At 50.3% G+C, this 25,041-nt stretch overlaps 1 protein-coding gene across 9 annotated transcripts in view; it reads left to right on the plus strand.

Annotated features, from left to right (window-relative positions):
• The first annotated feature begins 9,147 nt into the window (after positions 1–9,147).
• Positions 9,148–25,041, plus strand: part of TIAM1 (TIAM Rac1 associated GEF 1) — a 165,433-nt gene continuing 149,539 nt past the window's right edge. For 7 of the 9 annotated variants that reach the window (XM_051779479.1, XM_051779480.1, XM_051779486.1 and 4 more), the window contains exons 1-2: positions 9,148–10,620; positions 19,734–19,841. The gene's annotated coding sequence lies outside the window, so the exon portion shown is untranslated. Of the gene's footprint in view, positions 10,621–19,733; positions 19,842–24,394; positions 24,411–25,041 lie in introns of those variants that run through there. The other 2 variants (XM_051779484.1, XM_051779481.1) reach the window with 2 other exon arrangements.

A 25,041-nucleotide genomic window follows, 5' to 3' on the forward strand; every position in this document is an offset into this window, starting at 1 on the left:
CCCCTTATATAGGCCGGGCCGGTGGCGGGCAGCCAATCGCGCCGCGCGCCTCGCGCGGCCCGGCCAATCGCGGCAGGGGAACGGCGGGGGCTCGCGGGGGCGCGCGCGGGGGGCGGCGGCGCCCCCTGTTGGCGAGAGGGGGAAGGTGCGGGATCGGGATCGGGAGCAGGAGCAGGGTCGGGGCCGAGCTGGGGGGGACGCGGAGCTCCCGGCCCAAACTGGAACGAATACGGTTGTGAAGTTGCTCCCGAACAGCTCCGTGTCTCAGAACAGCCGCCCTGCCCAGAGGATGTTTTCAACTTAAATCAGAAGCACAGAAGATTAGAGAGCATGTGGGGCTTTAGGTAATCATGGAATGGTTTGGGTGGGAATGGACCTTAAAGCCCATCCACTTCCAACCCCTGCCATGGGCAGGAACACCTTCCACTAGTCTGGGTTGCTCCAACCTGGCCTTGGACACTTCCAGGAACGGAGTAGCCACAGCTTTTCTGGGCAACCTGTGCCAGGGCCTCCCCACCCTCACAGCCAAGAGTTTGTTCCCAATATCCCATCTAACCCTGCCCTCTGTCAGTGTGAAACCATTCCCCCTTGTCCTGTCACTCAAGGCTCTTGGAAATAGTCTCTCTCCATCTTTCTCGTAACTCCCTTCAGGTCCTGGAAGGCCACAATTAGGTCACCCCAAAGCTTCTCTTCTCCAGGCTGAACAACCCCAATCTCCCAGCCTTTCCTCCCAGCAGAGCTGCTCCACCCTTGGTGCCTCCTCTGGACTCTCTCCAGCAGCTCCATGTCCTTCTGTGCTGGGCCCCCAGGGCTGGAGGCAGCTCTGCAGGGGGGTCTCACCTGAGCAGGGCAGAACCTACTCCTCCCCTCCTGCCCACGGTGCTTTTATAATTAATTAATTATTAAACATTAATTTCTTATGTGACCGAGGCATAAATTACTTAAAGCCCAGGTGTGGTTTTAAGCCACACCTCTGGGGCCTTGCTAAGGTCAGGGGAGGATGAGCAAGGGTTGTTTCACACCTCAGACTCACACAAAACACCTGAGTCATGGCCCAGGTGACAGTAATGAAGCAGAGATCTGTTTTCTTGAGAACACCGGTGAAAACTCCACATAAATACATGGGGATCATGTGTCTGAGAGACAGATGTGGATTTGTAGTTTAACCCTGGAAAGATGCTATAGAAGGGTAGGAGGGCCAGGCAGCTCCCTACCTAAGAGGCACCTTGGCACTGTGGGCTAAACTCCTTGGAGTTTTATTCCTGATGTGCCTGGAGAGAAGATACTCTGCAAATGATTCGTGAGCAAACAGGTCTGTGCTCGTGGCACAACGTGCAGCACTTGTTCCATCAGGAGGAGAGATTCCAGTGCCCTCCAGGTGGCTCTGGTTTGATTTAAATATTTTTTAAACTTCTTTTAAATAGCAGTGTCTCATTTTACTTCCAGTCACCCTTGGCTTCGCTTATCACTCCCTCACTTTGTCAGGGCCCTCTCACAAGTGGCACAGGCCTTTCTCTTACTTCCAGTCCCATCCCCAAAACTGCCCGTGTTTTTATCAGGCAGGTTAGTTCCTTTCTTCCTGGAATAATTTCAAGATGTGCCCTTGTTCATGCCTGGACATGAATGTAGGGCACACGGGTGGATAAGAGCCAGACGTGTCAGGTTTCTTCATAAGTGCAGCAATCAAAGCAATGATTTTAATGATTGTGTTAATCATCGGTGTCAGGGGGCCTGTGAAGGTGCCCTGGGCTGCCCAAGTTGGGCAGAACTCAGCTGAGGGGTACCCAGCTGGAGAGACCAGCAACCTCACACAGGTCACACCCTGACAGTGTTCCCTGGGATTCTTTTCTTTCACGAGTACAACAGGAACACAAATGTGTTAATTACACGTGTGCTCCTTCACATCAAGAAGCCAGGGAAAGGTTTTTGTTCTGTTTTCTCCCACAAACTTCCTTTTAACTCATTGATTTTCTTAGATCTTGCCAGCAGGCGAAAAACCCATCCCCAAAGCAGCTCAGCGGGCTGTCTGACAGTACAAAAATCATCACTGGACCCTGTCAGGTCACATTATTTTGTTACTTGGAGTGTCAGAGTCAATTCAGGGAGGAAAAAAGAGGAAGTGCATCCTGATTGTTTCCTAACTTGCCAGCTTAAAGGGCAGATGAAATAACTCCTGTGTGATGCAGGTAAACAGCAGCCTAAACTATGGTAGACAGAGGCTGATAAACTTCCCAGCAAAATGTGCAAAAGTAACAAAAAAAAACCCCCAAAATGTGGCCTGGATCAAGCACAGAGCCCCTGCAGCAGCAACTTCTGTGCAAAATTCACACGGATTAAAAAATTAAGAGGGAATTTTGAGGGTTCTGACTCCCTTGGCAATCATACCCCTGGTGCAAATACGTGGTGCTCCCTGGAAAAATGCTCCAGGTGAGACTGGAGTGCACACATCGCTCGGGATTGCCGGGGTAACCCCTCCCTGAGGTGATGAGCAGTCCCTTCCCAGGGCAGTGATCCAGTTGCCGCCTGGAGCTGCTCTGTGGAAAGGTGGAAGCCGCATTTCCACGTCGGCCCAGGATTTGGGAGCCCCCCGAGGGCCAGGGAGGCGGCACACCCGTGTTTGTTCAGGTCGCACCACGTGTGCGTTACAATCCTGTGTTTTGAGCGGTCTGGGAGGGGCTTTGGGGGGCGGATTGTTTGTTTTTCTTCCTTTAGGATCCCGCTTTCCAGAAGCTGGAATTCCCCGCTGCCTAATGCTTTGTCACTGCGCTCGGCTGCCAACACACCCGTGTCCGGCACAGTCTGGGACACTCCAGGCTGTCTCCTCTGGCCTTTTGCTGCTGCAGGAGGTGTCAGGGACCTGCTGTCCCCTCCCTGCCAGACCCCTGGGCATCCCCAAAGGCACTCGAAGACCACTAAATAAAAAAAAACAGACCCCAAGGCTTTGTGTTGTCCTGAGCAAGGACACTGTGTGTCATTAACGTCTTCCCCTGGGACTGCAGGTGGGTAAGGACACTCTTCCCCCTCCCAGGGATGCTGGGAGAGGTAATTCCCCGAGTTTATGTTTGTGTGGCATTCTGAAGATGAAAAGTGCTGTGGAAATGATTGCTTTTTTTCATTAGGACTCTGTGCTGGTGGCTCCCTGGTGGAAATCCTGCTGCTGAAATGAAGGGCAGTGCTGCTGATAACCAAGGGCTCCCTGTAATTAAAGGAGTGTCAGCTGGAAAGCCTTTGCAAGATTAGAAACAACATTCACTTTTAACAGCTCAACTGAGCTAATCTTTGTGCTGCAAGTCCCTCACCCTCCACTGCCCCACGAGCTTGAAACATGAGGCTCAGAGGAGAGGTTGTGTAAATGTGGATTAAGAACTTTGTACCCAGCACGGGGCGTGAGCTGCACCTCAGCACAGCCTGCAGGGGCACTGGGGCTGCTCAAGGTCTGCCCACTGCTTTTGTTTAATTTTAATTTTGTTTAATTTGGGTTGGTGGGTTGGTTTTTTTTCCTTGTTCACATTCGCCAAGGGCTGGAATTTAGGTATTTCAAGCAGTACCAAAGTCTGGGCACGTTTCCCCATGGAAACAAACAGCCCGACAGGCTGAAACTTGGAGGACAAAGCAGCTACCAGTGACCAGCAGGACAACCAGGATGGATGGAAATATGGATTTTGGGGAGTCTGGTGTTTGCAGGGACAACAATCTGCTGAGGGCTTTATGGGAGCTGCTGCTGTGGCACAGAGGGATGAGTGCAGTCAAACCCAGCTGAAGTTTTAAATGGCTTTTAAGCTGTTAATAGAGGGTGAAAACGCCTCTGAAACTGGTCAAGGACAGAACATTGTCCAGAAAGCTCATCTGAGACATTTTATTTTTTTTTAGTAAGTGGGAGACTCTCAAAATGTTTATGCTCTCAGGGATGTTATTTTGGCCACTGGAAGGCACCTAAAGGAATGCAACCAAAACAGTGTGTCTAAGTATTTATTTCCTAATATATATTGGGAAAACATATTTAAAATGTCAACTAGGCTAAAAATCAATGAAGTCCGAAGAAAGCATGTGGCTTTTCATACTTTATCTATGTTATGTATAACAACTGAATAAAGATTTCATTCACAGTGGTGAAAAACAAAACCTTGCTTTGGATTTTTTGCTACATTTTTATTTGTAGAAGTCCTCACAGTGGTAACTAAACTAAAAACTTTGCAAATCCCAGGCTACATAAGCAAGTACCAGAGACAACTTCCATGGGGTTTCATTTGGATATCCTTTGGATTTGTTTTTTCTTTGCTTAACTCAGCTGTCTCGGGTAATCTCAGAGATGCAAAGTACAAAACTACAGAGAGAAATTAGAAAATAAACGATACAACGGGGTAAACTATCCCGCTTCTGCAGTGGCAAATCAAGGAGGACTAAAGGAATATAAGTAGGCGGGCCTCCAGAGTAACAGAGATGAGGTTTTATTGGGAGTTTTCACGTGGTTTCTTCCCTGGGGGCACTGGATGGTCGGGGAGTTCCTTCCCAAGCACCAGGCTGGGTTTGTACAGCTGTCAGTAAAACCCAGGCTTTGGGGTGCTGGTTTCACACAAGCAATTAATGAGGGGGAATGCAGCTGGAAAATGCATCAGCCACGTGTTTTCATACAATTTCCACAGTGCCTTGTCATTAATATTTATGTGACTGCTCTGCATCTGTTTGGAATTTCTTCCCTAGGCAGTGGCCGTCTCCAGCCCTGCCAAAGGGACGAAGGGCAGCGCGGGGGAGCCTGCAGACCTTGCACCCAGGGCTCTTGGCTGGAGTGCTCCCTGTGGAAGGGCAGGAGAGCTGATTGTATCACCGAGAAAGGGCAGATACAAACCCAGGATCTCAGAATCCCAGGATCACTGAGGTTGGAAAAGCCCTCCCAGCCCATGGAGTCCCCCCCCTGCCCGATGCCCACCTTGTCCCCCAGCCCAGAGCACTGAGTGCCACAGCCAGGCCTTCCTGGGACACCTCCAGGGCTGGGCACTCCAAACCTCCCTGGGCAGCCCCTTCCAGTGCCTGACCACCCTTTCCAAGAAGAAACTCCTCCTGATGTCCAACCTGACCCTCCCCTGGCACAGCTGGAGGCCGTTTCCCCTTGTCCTGTCCCTTGTTCCCTGGGAGCAGAGCCCGACCCCCCCCCGGCTCCCCCCTCCTGTCAGGGAGTTGCAGAGAGTGAGAAGGTCCCCCCTAAACATTTTTGGGTAATACTTCACAGAGACCGAGCTGTAGGAGATACTTTCTAAAGAAAACAGAAGCAGGAAAGGGAAAAAAACCCGTGCTTAACACAAGCTACACAACAACAGCGTGCGTGGTCTCTTACATTTGTCAGATGGGTGCAGAACACCTCCGTGTGAATGGCTGTAAACAGTGTGGGGGGAGAGTTTAGAGTTAGCTTGCTGAAGTTAATTCAGAGTTTATTAGCGCTGGCAGGTGCCCAGTGTGTGCCACTGGGTGGCATTAGTGGTCCAGGTTTGTTTGACAGACTCCTCCTTCCACGGTGCTTCTCTTCTTTTACAAAAATGCCAGAAAACTTGAAGTAGCAACAAAAAAAAAAAAAGAAAAAGTAAGATACCTGTGTGAGTGAGGGGTTTGAGGAAGCAAAGGGAAGAAATGATGTAGGTTTATCAGCCCCACAAAAATAATTCTGTCTTTTTTCAATAAGGCTTATAATTTGGTACCTTGATGAACCTTGGGCAGTGTGACAAAATATCAGTGTAAAAAGAAAAAAAACCCCTCCTCCTCCCACAGGATGGCTGATAGCTTTGTGGAAGAGAGAATCTGTCCTGCAAGGGTTGAAAAGAAACTAGACTGAGAAAAGATCTGAAAGCCTTCAAGTTGGTACAAATGGTTGCTCTGATTCCTCTGGGGACACGGAGTGGATCTTTGCATGGCATCTTGCATAGACCGTGACAACAACAAGGGCATAAGGACTTGTTTGTGGGGGAAAAACCCCTGTCCATGAACATGGAACCAGTCTGTCGTGTTCACATGTCTGGGGAAAAAGGATTTTAAAGGGAATGGCACAGAGATACTTGGTGAGTTTCCTGATACTGCAATCATAGAATCATAAAATGGTTTGGGACCTTAAAGCTCATCTCGTTCCACCCTCCTGCCATTGCATGGGAATTGCAGGGGGAGTGGGGGGCCAGAGCATCTATGGCTGCCCCATCCTTGGAAGTGTCCCAGGCCAGGTTGGATGGGGCTTGGAGCAACCTGAGCTAGTGGAAGGTGTCCCTGCCCGTGGCAGGGGGTGGGATGAGATGAGTTTTAAGGTCCCTTTCCCCCCAAACCATTCTGGGACTCTACGAAATTAGCAATGACATTGAGAGAAAGACTTTATAATAATAACCTGACAACAAACAGGGACTGGAAGCCCAGGCTCCTGCCTGGCTCGTGTGTGTCCCTCTGACAGGAGCAATCATATCCCTGGGAAAGCTCAGACCGTGCCATTATCCAAAGAACTCTGATTTCACAGATCACTTCCCTCGCAGCGGCAGCGAACACAGATAACAGCATTTTTCAAAAGAGAGGCTGAGGTGGACAATAATTCATCAAATGCATTTCCTCTTTTGCATAATCCTAGAGGCACGAGGGTGTGATCCCACTCTTAGCCTCGCTGCAGCCTCACAGAGAAATGCCCGCTGAAAAAAACCTGAGAAAGCATTATTGTGGTTTTTGAAGCATGTAAACGCCTGGGAGAGCTTCTCCAAGGGATTATAATGGATACCTGCACTTAGGGAAGTGCAGACCATCCTCGCTAAAATTCCTACTAAGCAGAAATACTTATTTTCTGTGTATGGAGTTCAGTGTCTGAAAAACCAGCCTGAGTTAATTTTACTTGAAAGCCAGAAAGAAACCTTCATTATTACATTGCTGCCCCTGTTTTTGAAGAAAAAAAGAAGGCAACGGCTGTGGTGAACATCTTATTTTAGCTACAGGCAAAACCCACAGGAAAATAAGTATCAGGGATGAAGTTCACCAGTCCAGAACAATTCCCCAGTTCAGACCCGTTTGGACTGTGGTGGTGAGGAATCCTGCTGCTGCAGGCAGGACATAAAACATCAGCGGCACCACCTTGAAAGGGTGTGCTGGTAACATTCTACAACGATTTTTCAAAGAACAGTTTCCCTGATTTTTTTTTTTTGTTTGTTTTTTTAATCCCTTTTTCAATTTTCCCACTTGGAATGTCCCCTGCAGTTCCTGTCTCTCAGGTACAGGCGTGCACTGCTCAGGAGCGAGAGCATTCTTTTGTGTGGAGGAGAAATATCACACCATGCATTGCAAAGAGAAAAATGCGCTGTTTACACATAATTAGTTTTACAAACGGAGGGGGAATGTCTGGAGTGCAGACAGAGCTTGGCTTTTGAGCCTTCCTCATCCATACGGATTCTTCCATGACGAATGCTGTGTTTTCAATCACGGAATTACCGCCCTTGCAGCAAGTTTCACTCTGTTCATTGAGAACTGCCAGGCTGGTTTTTTTCTGACTGAGCTACTCCTGTGTGCCCCTGTCAGAAACAACTCTGTTTTGTGCAGCTCAATCATTCAAGAACTCAGGGTCTTCACAGGAAGGTGTTTTAGTCCTGTGACATTCCCTGAAAACAAGGTTTGCTGCTGTTTGGGCAGTCGGTGTTGAGCAGGGGGAGTTTTCAGCTCAGGCCCGTGTTCTGCTTCCTTTTAAGAATTTTTTGAGGAAACGGAACTTTTTATGCACACAATCCGTGCCAGCCAAAAATAACAACTCTTAAATTAGCACAGAGTAGGTGGAGGGGGGTACAACCAGCACACCGGCTTGGCACAACAGTCTGGGTATGTAAATGAAGAGATGGGACTTGACATGCGGAATAACTGGAACTGTCAGATGACTAATGAATTTCACCCACCGAGGCCCTGGAAAAGTGGCAAATGAGGTGGGATTACTTAAAAATATGCCCATATTAGCTGCCATAAGCCCCAGGTCTGCTGGGATGCAGATACCTGCCTGTGTGTGCCTGACAGCGGGAGCAGAGGGGCTGCAGCAGGGGAGGGGGTGGCAGCACTGGGGGACACACACGGGGTCCTCCCGGGCTGCAGTCTGGTGTGTGCCACGGTGGAGAAAAGCAGACCCTGCAGGGGCTTCAGCCTTTGGCTCCTCTTTCCACTGCTGGTGCTGGCATGCTCCCAGGGCTGGAGCCCTCTGCTCTGGGACAGGCTGGGAGAGCTGGGGGGGTTCACCTGCAGAAGAGAAGGCTCCAGGGAGACCTGAGAGCCCCTTGCAGGGCCTAAACGGGGATTAAAAAAAGGAGGGAGAGTGACTTTTTATACTGGGATATAGTGCCAGGACAAGGGGCAGTGGTTTTAAACTGCCACAGGGCAGGGTTAGGTGGGATATTGGGAAGGAATTCTTCCCTGTGAGGGTGGTGAAGTCCTGGCACAGGTTGCCCAGAGAAGCTGTGGCTGCCCCTGGATCCCTGGAAATTGGAGCAGCCTGGGCTAGTGGAAGGTGTCCCTGTCTATGACATGAGTTGGAACTGGATGGGCTTTAAGGTCCCTTCCAACCCAAACCATTCCACGATGCTGTGGCTTCCCTTCGTGGCCCCAGTCGTGAGTGAAGGGCTGAGGAGGCCGAAGGGGACTGGGTTATCCCTGGGATGCAGGGAGATTTTGACATGCTACCCACAGGCTGGGGAGAAACGTGTGCTTGTGTCACACCCTGAAGTCCCGGTGGGAAGTAAACTACAAACCAAAGGGGTGTGACCTGTCACTCGCTTGGGTTCATGTGATTGCTCCAAGGGGCCACCTGACTCACTGAACCTTCCTAATCCAGGGCTGGAGCAAACCATTACATTTTAATAAAACCTCCTGGCTGAATCAATGGGGAATTTTACCCGAAAATCAAAGCCAGGAGAGGCCCTGCATTTAATCTTCCTGATTAAAGGCTCTGACTAAAGTGCTTGGTGTGGTAATGCCATTTAAAACCTGCCATTAATTAATCAATGGCTTGATGAGGAAAAGTGACATTTAATATTTGGATTTGATTTGCAAGCAACATAGTGATTAACAAGTAGACAGTTGAGATTTTGCATTTGATTTTTTAACGGTAGAGCAAATACACCATATTGGAAAATAAATATTCTTTATTAGATACACATTGGGATGATTTGGATTTCCCCCACTCTGACTTTCAGAGGTGATGGGGAAGTACTTCCACCTTTTTTCTGTGTTGAAAAACACTTTGAGTTCAGACACGGCTCATGTTTATTTATTAGTGCATTATAAAATGTACTTATCCAGGCTGGAGCTGAGTCATGGCTCAACAAAACCTAAGTGCTTTGGCAGCAGGGGCACTGCGACCACCAAGACTTTTCACTGTTTATACATTTCATCAAACAAAGGTTTTAATGTTCATTGGCTACAAGTTACATAGTTCTCTTATTAAGGAGCATTGTGTTCTGTTGGTTAATGATTCCTTTGGGTTGGTGGTTCCAATTGGTGGTCCACGGGTTGATGTGTCCCTGCCGGAATCACCTTTTTCCCAGTCAGAGCTGATTTCGGTGCAGTTGCTGAGTTGTCTTTATCAGTTTCTTCCTTATCTCGGGGGTTCTGACAGATGTCCTCGTGGCCCATAAATTCTGCATTCCTTGTGTCAGTGGTACATCCCTCTAACCGAGCTTTATTAAACCTCCCTTAAGTCTGAGATCATCTGGAACACGTCGAGCCCTGAACCTTAGCACGGAATTTGCTATTCCAACACCTGGGCATCGTTTAGGGCTTGTTGGCCACTCTTTGTTCCACGGCTTAAACCTCCTTTCTCACTGACTAGTATACAAAGATCAAATATTAAGAGAACATACTTTCTTAAGGGAATTTCTGCATATTCCAGAGGCAGAGGCAGGGGAAAGCTCAGCACTGATCCTGGCGGCTTCGAGGCGGTCTGAGGCCGTGCGGGGACGGTGTGGCCGCATCGAACGGCGCTGCGGGACACGGAGGGGCTGGAGCCGCGAGGGGAGCACGGTGCCTCAGGCGCTCGGGCACCTTCCCTTCATCGCTCCCGGCCCTTCGCGGGGGTCGGGGACCTTCTTTCTCGTGGGACACGGCGGGGGGTGGTGGAAGGCTGTGAAGGGACATGAGGAGCCGTGAGGGGCCACGAGGAGACACGACGGGACGTGAGGGGCGGCGAGCACAGCGCCTGCCCCGCCGCCTCAGGGGCCAAAGCGGCCCCGCCCGCCCCCGCCGCGCGCCGGCCCCGCGCACCGCGCAGCGATTGGCCGGGCCCCGGCGCGCGCCGGCGCCCCCTCGCCCCGCCATTGGCCGCCCGCTGTCCGCGCGCGCGGCCGCGTGCGCCCCCATTGTCACGCGCGGGGCGCTCTCCGAACGCTCCCGCCGCGCGCGCCCGCCGCCGCCGCCTCATTGGCTCCCCGGACGGTGATTGACGGGCGCCGCGGCCAATGGCCGGCGCCCGCCCCCCCCGGCGGTCTCAATATGGCAGCGGCGCCTCCCGGCGGTCGCGGCGTGCGCTGAGCCGCGGGTGTCCCGCGGGCTCCGGACCCGCCACCCCCGGACACCCATCGGACACACAGCGCCCACCGCACAGCCACCGCACACCGCCCGTCGCACGCCGCCCCGCAGGTGAGCGCGCGCCCTCTTGCTCGCGTCCCCCCCGCACGCCGGAGCCGTCGGGAGCATCTCCATCATCACCGCTCCGCCGCCGCCCCCCTCCGCACGGCGGGGCGCGGGGGGTGGGAGAGCGGCGGTGCTCGGTCCCCAGCCGGCCCTGCGGCAGCGCCGGGTCTGCGCTTCACGTGTCACCGCCGGCGGCTGCGGGACCCGCCGGGACCCCCCCGGTCCGGGCGTGCTGCGGGGGAGCGGCGGGGGGCGCTTGGGGGGAGCAGCGAGGGGCAGGGGAGGGTGCCCGCCGTGGGCAGCGGTCACTGGGGACAGGGCACAGCCGGGAGCTGCGGGCTCCCGAGGGATGCCCGCAGCCCTAGTGTCTATGGGAAGCGCTGCCCTGGCTGGAGATGCCGGCTCCCGAGGGATGCCCGCAGCCCTGGGGTCCACGGGAAGCGCTCCCGAGGGATTCCCGTAGCCCTGGGATCCATGGAAGCGCTGCCCTGGCTGGAGGTGCGTGCTCCCGAGGGATGCCCGCAGCCCTGGGATCCATGGAAGCGCTTCCCTGGCTGGAGTTGCGGGCTCCCGAGGGATGCCCGCAGCACTGGGATCCATGGAAGCGCTTCCCTGGCTGGAGTTGCGGGCTCCCGAGGGATGCCCGCAGCCCCGTGATCCATGGGAAGCGCTGGCACCAACGCGGTCGTAAAAGAGTTGCGGGAGCGAGCGCGTAATTCCCAACCGCGTTGGGTTGGGAAGCGCTGGGCGAAACTGACCTGCCGTTCCTCGGCATTGGTCATTCATTCCCGCTTTGCCCGCGGCATCCAGAGGATTCTGGGCTGGTGAAAGCTGGCTGGGATTAGGGTAGCGCTTGTGACTTGTTAATCATTTTGCCGTGTATGAAACTCTGATTAAAAAATGCATCGGCATAAATTAGGGGAGGCTGAGATCCATGGAGTGATTACTTGGGTGCCTGTCATTAGAGCATCTTTCCCCCTTCCTGTGTTATTAAAATGCTCCCGCCGTTTTCAATGACACTTCAGTGCTTGTGATGTAAACTACTGAACAAGGGCGAACAGGGACCTCCTTCACCTGTGCTGGAAGGGCCTGATCCCACAGGGAGCAACTTCTTGGCTCGGCAGTTTTCGGGACCCCTCTCCCGAGTCCTTGCTCCTGTCCCTGCCTGCCCTTCCCCGGCAAACCCACCTGGGTCAGGCAGAGTTGGATTGCACATAATTGTCCTTGCTGCTTCCTGATGATCCCCCATGGATGGGGCAGTCCTGTGGGATTCCAAAGCTGCGGCTGACCTTGGAAAGCACTGTGGTTTTCTCTCTCATCTTTTGCCTGAGTTGCCTTTGTAGGCTGTGATCTGGGGACTGATACGTGTCCGGGCCCTGGGAAGTGTCTTAGACTGGGATCATCACCCCGTGGGAGTTACTGTAACTGTTGGGTCCTGGCAGTGAATGTGCTACACTTACACCTTGGTCCTACTTGGGGGAAAACAGGATTGAGGAGTGGCTGGGGAATGAATGGGACTGTTTCTTCCCTTCTGGGCCCTGGGAGGGGGAGGTGGAAGAGGAATGCGGCTCACCTCTGCTTTGGGTACAGGCAGATCACTGCTGCTCCCTCTTTGGCTGTGGGATTTGCCCCAGAATCATGATTCCCATGGAGGGAAAAGCTTTTTCCTTCTCCAACAGCAGAGCAACTTGAAAATGCATGTTTTTAAGGGGATTCTGCCAGCAAGAATTTAATCTGCAGCCTTGTTGTTGTTGTTATTCTTGCATTAATGATCCAGTTATGCTTCCTGGGATATTAAAGGCAATATTCTGGAGTCCTTAAACAAATGCTTGTCATCTTTAATGATAACTGACTTTGGGATCTGGCCCTACACAATCTCAGGTGGTGCTGACTGTAATTTGCCTTAAGGGAGACAAGATAAACTGCTGTTTGAAATGGCCTTTTCAGTGCCTCTGGTTGCTCTTGACCGAAGCAGAATCCAGTGATTTGTCTGGTCTTGCTTAGAAGAGGCAAGATAGTGGTAGTGGGTTTTTTCTGTGAGAGGTGATTGTGCCGTGTAGTCACTCAGTGTCCAGGAACACTGGAGAAGCCTTGTGAGGCCTTGTTTGAAGGGATCAGTGTGTGTAACAAGGGGGGAAAAAGCCATGTTTGCGAGTAGCAGAGCTGTGTTTCTGAGGAGAAGTTCTCGTGCTGTAGTGAGGAGCGTGGTATAAATAGCAGCGCTGGGTTTTAGGCACTGAATTCAAAGTTATGGTTTCCACAGCAACCAGCACTCAGCCTGTCGTTTGTGTATGGAATATTTCCCCCTTTTTTTAAAAAACCCCACGTGTCTGCCTTCTGGTGTTGTGCTGTGTCCATCCCTCCTCCACCGACACCTCGCGCTCGTTCCTCCTACACTGTTTTTGAGCATCTCTCTCCCACCTTCCTTCTCTCCCAGTGGTTGTTGTCTTGCTCCATTCCCATCTCCAGGCTTCCCGCTGCCTTCTCCTGCGCCAGGAGGTCCTGGCCACCATGTTGCTTTGTCTTCAAAGCCCTCCTTTCAGTACTGTTTGCTTCCAGCTGTGCCTGGGGCATGAGGGCAGAGCCCTGCTTGGAATCCCATATCCCTCAAATACCAACAGGTGTTTCCCATCTCTCCCTTACCCAGAGGGTTGTTATCTCAGTGGTAGATCCACATGCTCTCCTGGCTCTTCCTCAGCCATTTCTCTTGCAGCCCAAAGGAAATGAGAGCTGTGCACTGTGTGAAGGACCTGGGGACGTGCCCTTTCCATAGGAAGATCAGGATGCAGTGCTTGTTTTTATGAATGTTTGTCATACAAATGTGCAGCGTTGCTAAAGTGGTTTCATTTATAGCCAGGGGGTTGATGTATCTGCATGGTTGTGTCCAAGTTACAGTTTCCAGAGCAACTAGAGCAGCTTTGTGTCTTGGAAGACTGTTAACTAAAGCATGAAACATCACATCGAATTTGCCTTCCTTAAATTCTGTGATTTCAGCTACTGTTAAGAACGCAGCTGTGCTTATCCGAGAGCATGTTTAAAAGCCTCGAATGACCAAGCAGATCATCTTCAGATACCTACCTCTGCCATGAGAGCAGGAAGGGGATTGTCAGCCCCCAAAGTAATTATCCTTAAAGTTATAGCATGAGGCACTTTAATAGAAAAAGGAAACAAAATAGCCCACAAAAAAAAGCTACCAAAGGAAAAAGCCAAAAAAGAATGAAATGGGCCACCTCAAGTACGGGGGGTGGTTTTGGGCACCACAGTATAAGAAGGTTATAAAGCTCTTGGAGAGCACCTAGAGGAGGAACACAGATGGTGAAGGGTTGGGAGGGGCCATACGAGGAGCAGCTGAGGGCACTTGGAATGTTCAGATGGAGGAGATTGAGGGCAGAGCTCACTGGGGGCTGCAGCTCCTCCTGAGGGGCAGTTCTGATCTCTGCTCTATGTGAGCAGGGACAGGACCAGAGGCAACAGCTGGAATTGTGTCAGGAGAGGTTTAGGTTGGATCTCAGGAAAAGGTTCTTCCCCCAGAGGGTGGTTGGGCACTGAACAGGCTCCCCAGGGCAGTGGGCATGGCCCCAAGGCCCCCAGAGCTCAAGGAGTGTTAGGACAGTGCTCTGAGGGACAGGGTGGGACTCTTGGGGTGTCCTGGGCAGGGCCAGGAGTTGGACTGGATGATCCTTGTGGGTCCCTTCCAGCTCAGGATATTCTGTGGCTCTGTGATCTGGTCTCTGTCTCCAACCAGAACTAATGACAGAAGTACAGTCTGGCAGGACAGTGTAGAGAGGCTGATGTCAGCTGAAAGCAAACATCAAGTGAAGGATTCCCACTGCTGGAATACTGATCTGAAGAAGGAAGGGGAGTCGGGATCCCCTGTACCTGAGAGCAGTTGGGCAGGCTGGGGTGCCAAAGGCTGGTCTGTTATCGGTATTTTTTTTAATCTCCTCTTTCCCCTCTCCTTGGGCTGCTGCTCCTTGTGAAACTGGGTCCCTCTTGCAGTGTCTCACTGAGCAGTGGCGCCAAGGACTCGGGAATCACGACAGGTCATTTTCCCATTGTAATTCAATTTGAGCCAGTGTTAATTTTGAAACAGTGGATGTATCTGCCTGGTTGGTGTCTCCTTGCTCTGTGAAGGGTTTTGTTGATAACAGGCGTGTCATTCCCTTAGAAATGGCCCTGCTGGGTCCTCGCACTGGTTGGAGCGATGATGCTGTAAAACGCTTGGTAGGTTACTCGGGGAATCTCAGCCAGGAGACTTTTAAATGTTGGCTTGTGTAAAAAGGAATTGCAAAGAGAACGTCTCGGGGGTTTTCCTCTCTCTTTTTGTTAGTAACCTTCCAGCTCAATGTTTTCCTTTTTATATCTTTAATATGTATGTAATGTTCCATTGATGCTGCCGCCTGTAACAGCGCTGTCAGCAGCCTATGGCTTTTGCTTAATAAAATGGAGGAATGATTCTTCTCCTGCGAGATGTTTTTGAAATGAAACTTAAACCCAAACCCTGTGATCTTTGGTGTGCTGCCCAGATTATAGAAACAAAATGATTGAAACAGCAGCTGGCAGTGGCTTGAAGTGAGCTGGAATACCTTGAACTTCTCCCTGGGTCGCTTTAGAGCCAAGGTGGGGATTTTGTTTTCTCTGTGCTCAGCCCAACCTTTGTGATTTTAGTGTGGAGGGAGTTCAGCTTGTTCCCATGGGAGCAAGGCTGCAGTGGGCTGGAGTATCTTCCAGCCTGGAGGTTTCCCATCCAGCTTGGGGAGACCCTTGGCTTTGACAAGTGAGGTAGAGGAGAAGGCTAAGACCAAGGAAGGTTACACAGAAGGTTATTTTTCATGTGTAAGTGACGAGGAGGGATGGACTGGTCCTCAGCACTAGATGTCACTTCTCAAAATACTTTGTTCTCCCTCAGACACTGTTTTTTGGGTTTGGAAAAAAAACAGTTTAAAAGTTCTGCTCTTTCAAACTAGGGAAAGTACCAACTTTTGACAAGGGCTTTGTGGTTGTTGAAAACAATAATTTTTGGGGAAACATTTCTCCTGGTAGCAGCAAACCTGTATTTTGAGTTTTGCAGCCCGGACTGCAAAAACAAATGCTTAGAACACCCATAGTCACAAGTTACCTTGTGTGTGAGGGGTGTCTCTACTGAATCACATTATTCAGTGTGTCTTTATGTCTGCCTTTCCCCTTCATATGCTCCGTTCCTAAGATTAGTACAGTTTTCCTGCTCATGGATAAATAATTTAAACACTTGGACTGATTAAATGCATGCACAGGAGCTCAGAGCAGTCGTGGCTTTTCTTTTCTTTTGATTCCAAGACTGACTTTTCTGAGGAAGATTCAAAGCAACTGAAAATAGCTTCATCACAGGAACATCAAGCGCAACTTGAGCATTGTCGTGGATTCAGGCAGTGAACGTTTACCTTCCCATTAGCGACGTCTCATTGAACACTCAAGGGCTTATTGACAACTCGTTTGCTTTGCCTAATTGTGTGCCTTGCTGGAGGGCAGGACCGTCCTTCCCTTGGCAGGGCTGGTGTGAGGGAGGTTTAGGAGCCAAGCTCGGCTCATCCGAGAGCTCCTGTGAACCCCGAGTTCTGCTGGGGGTGGAGGAGCTGCAGGGGTGCTTACCTGTCTGAAAAAAAAAAAAAAAGTCCTTCCTGCTAATTTTCTTTCCAAAATGCCGTTTCCAAGAGGAACAGCTCTCCTGCTTTCCCCAAGAGAACTGCAGCCCAAACCAACCACCTAAGGAGAGAAGTGTTTTTCCTCTCTTGTCTTGCATCAGTCAGTGCTCAGACTGGCTGACAAAAGCACTCTCAGATGACTGGAGTTTCCTCTCCTTTTGTTGTAAAAAAAAAAAAAAAAAAATGCTCTTAGGAACTACCTTTATGGAGCAGCTGCATGTGTCTAGGCTGGAGTTAAACCACAGCTGGAAAACATCTCTCATCTCTCACTCAAAACATCTTATATCTAGAGATTTAAAACCTCGTGCCAGAAAGTTGTGGTGGAATTCTTTGCCCAAGATTTTTCCTGCTGCACCAGCACTACTCTACAAGGACATGAATACCTCGATTGCCTGTGTCTTGTCTGTCTTATTTGCAGAGGGAAATGTGCAGAAAATGGGGTAGTGGGAGGAAAGTTTCACTTGGCATTAGGATTTTTTGATTACCCCCCCCCTTTTTTTTGAAAAAATTTTTTTTTAATATTTTACAGTAACCTGGAAGATTTGTCATGGCTTCATTCCTCTCTCTGGCTTTCCACCCTCCTTTAGAAGCAATGCTGAGCCAGACACCAGGCTTTTTGCAAGCCAGGGCAATTCCTGCTTGGATCCAGTTCCTGCTTGTCAGTGGGATCCATCCATTACTGTAGCAGCGGGTGGGTTTTGTTGTTTCAGATGATCCCTTGCCCTAAGCCCATCACACTTTGCTTCTTCTAAGGCCAGTCCTATGCCTGCTTTTCCCCCTTGGCATGGTTTGGGGAAGATTGGCCTCTCCAGCTCCTCCACGTGGTCCCTTCTCTCCTCTCTGCCGGCACTTTCCTGTAACTTGCTGCTGTTCCTTGCCAGTGGAGCCTTGGGCAAAAGGCATCTCCCTCCGTGTCCCAGTGCTCCAGCATGGCTCTGTTTGGTTGCATCAGCTCCTCAGCTCAGTTTGCTTATGGAAAGCATGTCTTAAACCTTCAGAGTGCTGCTTCCTGACCACCCAGAGAGCTCCTGCGGAGTTTCAGTGCTGTCTAGAACTTGGATGAAAGCCTTAATTCATGCCCTGTCTGCATTTCTGCATTCCTACCTGCAGGACTTGCAGGAGGCCTCCATCTGTAGCTTGTTCCTTCATCATGGGCCTTTGTTGGAGTTTGGGCAGGTGCCTGTGCAACACAAGTTTAAGTGTGTTCTCCACTGACTGTGTGAAAGGTTATCTGTAGCTTCCATTTAGGTTTGGGATGATGGGACGATGCATTTTTATAGTGTTTCCACACCAGGACCTGCTGGAGCAAGTCCAGAGGAGGCACCAAGATGATCAGAGGGATGGAGCACCTCTGCTGTGAAGAAAGGCTGGGAGAATTGGGATTGTTCAGCCTGGAGAAAGAGAAGCTTTGGGGTGACCTAACTGTGGCTTTTCAGGACCTGAAGGGAGCTACAGGAAAGATGGAGAGGGAATATTTACAAGGGCCTTGAGTGACAGGACAAGGGGGAATGGTTTCACACTGACAGAGAGTAGGTTTAGGTTGGATATTAAGAGGAAATTGTTCCTGTGAGGGTGGTGAGGCCCTGGCACAGGTTGCCCAGAGAAGCTGTGGCTGCCCCTGGATCCCTGGAAGTGTCCAAGGCCAGGTTGGACAGGGCTTGGAGCAACCTGGACTAGAGAAAGGTGTCCCTGCCCATGGCAAGGGGTGGGACTGGATGGTTTTTTAAGGTTCCTTCCAATCCAAACCCTTCTGTGATTCTGTGAACATAAATCTTGCTACCTCTGCTTGTTGCTAATGAAAGACATTTCCTGGCTTGGTCTTCAGTGTCTCCTGGGAAAGTCACACCAGTTGAGTGAGCAGATCTGCTGATGAAGTCAGCATGTTTGGGGTATTGCCCCATGCCTTGGAAACCTTTGTTTGTTCTGTTTATGTGGGTTATAACAAGGGGGTTGCTCCGTGCTGTCCCTTTGCCGTGGGGGAGTTGTGAGGAAGGAAAGTGGAGCTGACAGAATTACCTGCCAGCATAATTAAATGCATAGCTAAATGGATATAAAAAGACCAGACAAGTAAATTGCTTTTTGTACAAATAGCCTTTTGTCTTCTGTTTTTTTATTGAGGCTTGCCAAAGTGCGAAGATCCCTCTGTGAAAATAAGGTGAGCAATTAGTATTAATTGATTTGGGTTTTAATCCAGGTTGGGCTGAGCTTGCTGAGGCTCAGTGTGGCAATGTATGAAATTGCAGGAGGAATTGATTGCATTTTGTCTCTTCCATGTGCAGCTTTCCCTTAAACTGCTAATGAAATTCCATCACTAATGAACAGCGTGTTCCATTAAATGTGAGTTCATCTTGGAATTGCTAACAAGTGTCTTTTGGGGATCCTTTTTCCTTGCTAGGCCCCTCCTTTGCTGGGTGTACAGTCTTGAATTTCACTCTTGGTTTCTTAAAGATGTGCATGGAGATAGCAACACTTCTGTGTCCGTTCCTATATTTCTCTTTGGAGAGTATTTTTCATGGAATGGTTAGTTTGTTTTTTTTTTTTGTTTTGCCTTTGGTAGCAATTACTGCTGCTTGCATTTGTGGCTTCCAGTCCAGAACAAAGCTGGTTTGTGTGTCTGGCCAGTGGTAATTGTTGACAGTTGATAATGTTGGAGACCCCTCGTTGTGGCTGGGACCTGATTGTACCAACTGCTGCTGAACCCAAATTATAGAGGTTTAATTTTGGCTTCAGGGCTCCTGTGCTGGAATATTTTCTTTCCCCTGGTAATAAACCAAAGAAAAAGTCAGTGTTTAAGATCTTTCCTAAACATGCCAAGTGGGACACAGAAGCCAGTGTCTCAAAAGCTGCCTAAATTTCTATTCTTACCCTTGTCTGCACCTATTTCCTGGTGACACTGAGTTATCACATCCCATGGGGCAATTAAACTCATTCCCTGCCTGTTTAAATGTGCACTGTGTATGTTAGGTGGCATATGTTGAGTAAGAGGGGAGTTCAGGGAATGAGTGGATGTGGCACTCAGTGCTCTGGACTGGTTGACAAGGTGTGGATTGGCCCCGAGTTGGAACCTGATGGTCTCGGAGGTCTCCTCCAACCTTAATGATTCCATGATTTACAAATGTCTGAGAAGTGTTGTTTGCTCATAAGTGATTAGGAGATTAAGTAATGGATTAATTGTAGTTATTGCATTGGAACCCCCCTAATGTGTGTAGATACAAGGCCTGTGTCCTCTCTGAAAGGGTCGAGTCTTGCTCACCTGTGAGAGAGGGTGGGTGTTTGATTTTGGGGAATTATTTTGTTGGCAATCCACGTTTTCGTCCTTGTTTCTCAAATGAAAACTGTTTAGCTTTCAACTTTGGTCTGAAATGTTTACTTTTCTTCTACATGTGGAGATTGTTGGTAACACATGATTTCAGGGGAATGTTCTGTTTTGCATCACAGGAAGGCTTCAGAAAGCTGCGAGATTGGCAAAACCCAGTTTTCCTTTGGCCATTTGTGCGTGTTTGGAGGTACCTGCTGGGGCATGAGGTGAAGTTGAGCTCAGCCTGGGTGAGTAACACAGTTCTTTGTGCAGCCTCCTCTTCCCGTGGGGGCTTGTGAACACATTCTCACGTCATATTTGATTTTTCCCCTACTGTGAAATACATCTGTGGAAGGCAACTAATTAGTGCCAGACCCTTCTGTCCTAGGGATGAGTGTAAGACCAGGGCAGGTGCTACTGACACTTCTCCAAAATGTGCATTTGGGGGATTTTGCAGCCTGTTTGTATTTAGCAGCTTTTTTTTTTTTTTCTTTCAGAGTAAGCCTCTCTCACTTGATTTCTGACAGTCTGCACCAGTTTTTGTGATGACTGTATGCATTTCTCTCTGGGTAATATGAACTTGAAAATCAGCAGCGTTATCATGTTTATCATCTGTCGGGTGTGAGGCTTGTGATGGGTCAAGAAAAGGCTTGGATGGTATTGACCAGCAGTCACCAATTTACCTGTTTTGTGTGTGGGTTTTTTATTTGTTTGGTTTTTTGTTTGGGTTTTTTTTGTTGTTGTTGCTGTTGTTGTGTTTTCATTTGTTTTGCTTTTTTGGTTGTGTTTTTTTGTTTTGTTTTGTTCTTTTGGCTGTGGTTTTTTCTCGTGCCTCAGGTGAAGGATGAATTAATGTCAGTGTTAAAAGCTCTGGCATGGCTGCAGTGGGGCATTCACAGCTCTGTGAAGACACTCACTGGAGCATGTGACTGTGGAGGTACTTAGTGGTTCACTAATTGCATTACTCACTGCAGCTTGTCTGGGCCATCTGGGGGGAACACAGAGCTGCAGGCTCTGGAGTGCAGGTTCAGGTCTGAGGGCTGCAGACAGTTTTTTACCTTGTTCATAGAATCTCAGAATGGTTTGGCTGGGAAGGGACCTTAAAGATCATTCATTTCCACCCTCTGCCATGGGCAGGGACACCTTCCACTAGCCCAGGTTGCTCCAACCTGGCCTTGGACACTCCCAGGGATGGGGCAGCCACAGCTTCTGTGGGCAACTTTGCCAGAGCCTCACCCCCCTCACAGCCAGGAATTCCTTCCCAGTATCCCATCTAACCCTGTGCTTTGTCCATGTGAAGCCATTCCCCCTTGTCCTGTCCCTCCATCCCTTGTCCCCAGTCCCTCTCCAGCTCTCCTGGAGCCCCTTTAGGCCCTGCCAGGGGCTCTCATCTCTCCCTGGAGCCTTCCCTTCTCCAGGGGAACCCCCCCAGCTCTCCCAGCCTGGCTCCAGAGCAGAGGGGCTCCAGCCCTGGCAGCATCTCCGGGGCCTCCTCTGGACTCTCTCCAGCAGCTCCACGTCCTTGTGCTGTTGTTCCCAGGGCTGGAGCAGCTCTGCAGGGGGGTCTCACCTGAGGGGCAGAATGCCCCCTCCCTTGCTCTGGGATCAACCCAGGACACCGGGGGGTTCTGGGCCAGGGCATGTCCAGCTTCTCATCCCCCAACACCCCCAAGTCCTTCTCCCCAGGGCTGCTCTCCATCCATTCTCCTTCCAGCCTGTGTTTGTGCCTGGGATTGCCCTGACCCAGGTGCAGGACTTCAGACACAGACTGGTCATTTACTGAGGGAACTCAATATCTTCCCCGTGTTTGTCTGCTGGCAGACAGTCACTGTCTTGTGTGCACGTGTGCCTGGACCCTGCCAGCTGTGGAAAAGCTGGGGTACTGAAGGTCGGGGAACAAAATCCAGCAAAGAAACATGGGAAAGCTGCTGTGGGAGCCCTCTGGTAAAAAATGGGACTGAGCAAGTGCCATTAGTGGCAACTGGAGTGTGCATTTTGGAAGCTGTGGATGTGTCACATATAAGTGAGGGAAACATGCCTTGCTGTACCTTGGTTTCTGCCTGTGTTAAATCTGAAAACATTGCTTATAACACAGCAGACCTTGTTAAAACTAAACCTGTGAGTGTGAGTGCCCTGGATTTAAACCAAGGAGAAAAATGTACCTGTTTAGTGCTTGGATGCAGTGGTGAAGTCAAATGCTTGACTTAATGAAGAATCCCACATGTCATTCCTTTTCACTGCCTTTTCTCCCCATTGAGGGGTGGAATCTGCACTGATGTCCTTCCACCTCTGGCATTGTCAGGGGATAAAAGAGGCCAGGTGACAACAAGGAGGCACCTGGAGGGGGCAGTGGAAGAAGTGCTTGTAGGTTTGGCCAACAGAAAGTAAGTCTTTGTATTTCTTAACTAACAATGCCTAAAGACACTCCCCTCTCCTTTCCCTTCCTGGAAGAGGAGGAAAAACATCCCCCAGAAGGCACCCCTGGGGTCTGATAGATAAGCTGTCTGCATTTTTGTGGCAGGGAGTCATCTCTTCCCCTTAACCCCTGCCCCAGGTAGGCTTTATCTGTCCCACATCTGGCCCCCAGGACTCTCTGGACTTTTGGAGAACCAAATTGTTGGTCAAGTCCCAGGAGCCTCCTGGGTTGGATGGATGTGACTGTGGCTGCTGCTGCTGGGGGGCTTCTCCTGTTCCCCCTGGCAACAGGGACTCTCTGGTTGCCCAGGATTGTTCCATCCCGCTGGAGCAGGTTACAGGTTTAGTGCCTTTTTATTTTTTTTTTTTTTTTGTTGGCACTTTGCCTTTTGCCTCCTTCTGCCCTGCAGTGGGAGCAGGAGAGGCAGCAGAAAGGGGGTTGAACCTTGTGCTTAAAATCAGAATCGCAGCTTGGTGTGGCTATGGAAGCAAATCCATAATTTTTTTTATGGAGAACCCAAGTTTTCTTGAAATATGGGAGGAGAGGAAGAGAGAAATGAGGCTTCAGGTTACTCCTTGTGCTGGGAATGTGGAAGGACATCCTTCGAACCGGGGACAGAAAAAAAAAAAAGGGGATATAGATGGAGCTCTGCGCAAGAAAGAGGGAAGAACATTTTTCTAGAAGGATTGGAGGTTGCTGGAAGGGTTGGCAGCAGCAGTGCAGGCACAGTTTTGCTGAGAGCCCTTAGGATCCATGCCAGCTGAAATCCTGCGGAGGAGGCAGGGGCACCCTAATGGGAATTGTAGTGTGGCGAGTTGGGAATGGCAGGACATGAAATGCCTCGGGAGATTTGCCTGCTGCAGATGCTCAGGCTCTCTGGAATCAGTGAACAACCAGTCTCAGTCCACAGGAGGGGGATTTATCCCCTGTTTTGATGGACAGGAGAGAGAAGAGCTGGTGCGTGGTGGGAGTGAGGAGGGAGCCACAGGATAATGTGAGGCTTGGGCTGGGAATCCTGCTCAGCAACTGGCATGGCCAAGGGCTGTGTCTGTGACAGCCAGGGAAAACAGCAGCCCCAGGGGGCTGCTCCTCTGTGGTGCCAGGTAGGGACCAGCACCTGCCCGGGTGGGTGGTGGGGAAGGAGGTGCTTGAGGAAGTGCATAGACCTGACCTGGGATGGGATGTCCTGACCCTGCCAGCCAGGCAGATGAAAAGGACTGACAACCAGCTGGGGCTGCTGGTGTGGGGTCAGAGGGGTGGGTGTCCCTGGGCTGTGCAGCCCCCGGGCCACCAGCAGCATGTTTGTGTCAGCAGGGTCCCACACGTCTGCAGGGGCTTTCTCTCCAGAGTGATAGGAGCAAGCACTGCTCTCTCTTGGATCATCCCAAATCCTTGCTGACAGGAGGAATGTGTGGGTTTCTTGCCTCATGGCTCCTCTGCTCCAGCACAGCCTGCACGCACAGGCACACGGGCACCCCGGTCCTGTTGGGTTTCAGTGCCTCTCTTAGCCAGGGAACGCTCATTTGAAGAGATTTGTCAGCACCCAAACCTGGGTCACTGCTGGGAGGGGGTCCTGGGAAGGCATCTGTGTTCTGTGACCCTGTTTGTACACAGCCTGCAAGGATCCTACCTGCCGAGGGCACACCCGTGTTGGAACGAGGGGAAAACATTGGCAAGGATGAGGATTCAACAAAATGTCTGCGACAGACAGCAGTCTCTCCTTAGGCAGTCCTAGAAAGGAGGTATCCCTTCTCTCAAGCAGAAGCTGGAAATTGCTTTATTTTTTTTGTACTTTTGAAAGTTATCCAAGGGAGCAGTAAGGGTTGTCAAGCATTTTGAGAGTAACTTGAGAATGTTGCCCTAAACAGACTTGTTCTGGTTCTAGGCCTGCATTAGTCTTTGTGGAAAGGAAGAATTTAATCCCCATCACCTTTGTGTTGGCTCTAAGTGTGTTGTGAGTCAGGTTTTCAGGTGTTAAGACAACCTTGGTTTGGTGAGCCCTGCTCTGTACTTTCACTCCTACCTGCTGCTCAGTCACCTCTTTGTGGGCACATGGAGGTGTTTGTACCATCAAAGTGCCTGATGCAAATGTACAATCTTCTCTCAACACATCCTTCCTTCCTTAGTGCTGGAGGTGGTGGGAGGAATTGGATGTGAAACTCTTTATCTCAGTAAGAGAAGGTGTCTGAACCTGTTTGCACTTCAGGGGCAGGTACTACACCTCCTTTTATCCCTGTGAAAGACCAGCTTTTCTTCTTTTGTTTGCAGGGTGCTTTGGGCTTTCCTTTTGCTTGGTGGCTCCACAAGCCACATGGAGTAGGAAGATGCCAGAAATATGGGAAAGGAGAGGCAGCTGTGTGCGTGGTGTTGTTTTCTGCTTCCCTGCAGTTGACTGTGGCAAGTAAATGAACCTCTGATCCGTAGCAGTTCCTGGCCACTAAACACTTGCCTGGTGAATTTTAACCAGCAGGAAGTTTGCAGAAAACATGTTGAGAATTGTCACTTTAACAGGCTGGCACTGTGATAAGAAAGCACCAGCACACAGGGCAGGTTTTGTTCACAGGGGGATGTTTTTGCTGTATTTCATCAAGCCATTCCCAATCCTGTCTTTTTCGTTGGAGTCACTCTCTTCCCTCCTGAGTGTACCCCATTGGCTAACTGCTCTCCTTCCAGGGGTTCTTGGTGCATGTGCCCATCCCTCCCGATCTTTACACACCTGTTGAAGAGAACTGGTAACCTTTCTCTTCTTTCTCACACAATGCAGAGAGCCAAACACTGCTGGAACAGCCTCTTTTTTTTAGCCATTGAAGGTGGCTGTTTCTGAAGGAACTGAGAAGTGCTGGGATCTGATCTGTCTCCCAGATCAATTGGAGCATGTTTTTTGTGTGAGCCACTGGATGTTTCAAGACTGGGATGGTAATTGCTGCAGGTTCGACTTGGTGGCATATTGGGATGGAAAGTCTGGAGGAGTGCACAGACTTCAGTGCCTCAGTGGGACAGGCTGTTCCTTGCTAATACAAGCTCAAAACTGA

Source organism: Manacus candei, unplaced genomic scaffold (assembly GCF_025592945.1).
Source record: "Manacus candei isolate 608988 ecotype Guabito, Panama unplaced genomic scaffold, ASM2559294v1 h1tg000014l, whole genome shotgun sequence".
Lineage (NCBI taxonomy): Eukaryota > Metazoa > Chordata > Aves > Passeriformes > Pipridae > Manacus > Manacus candei.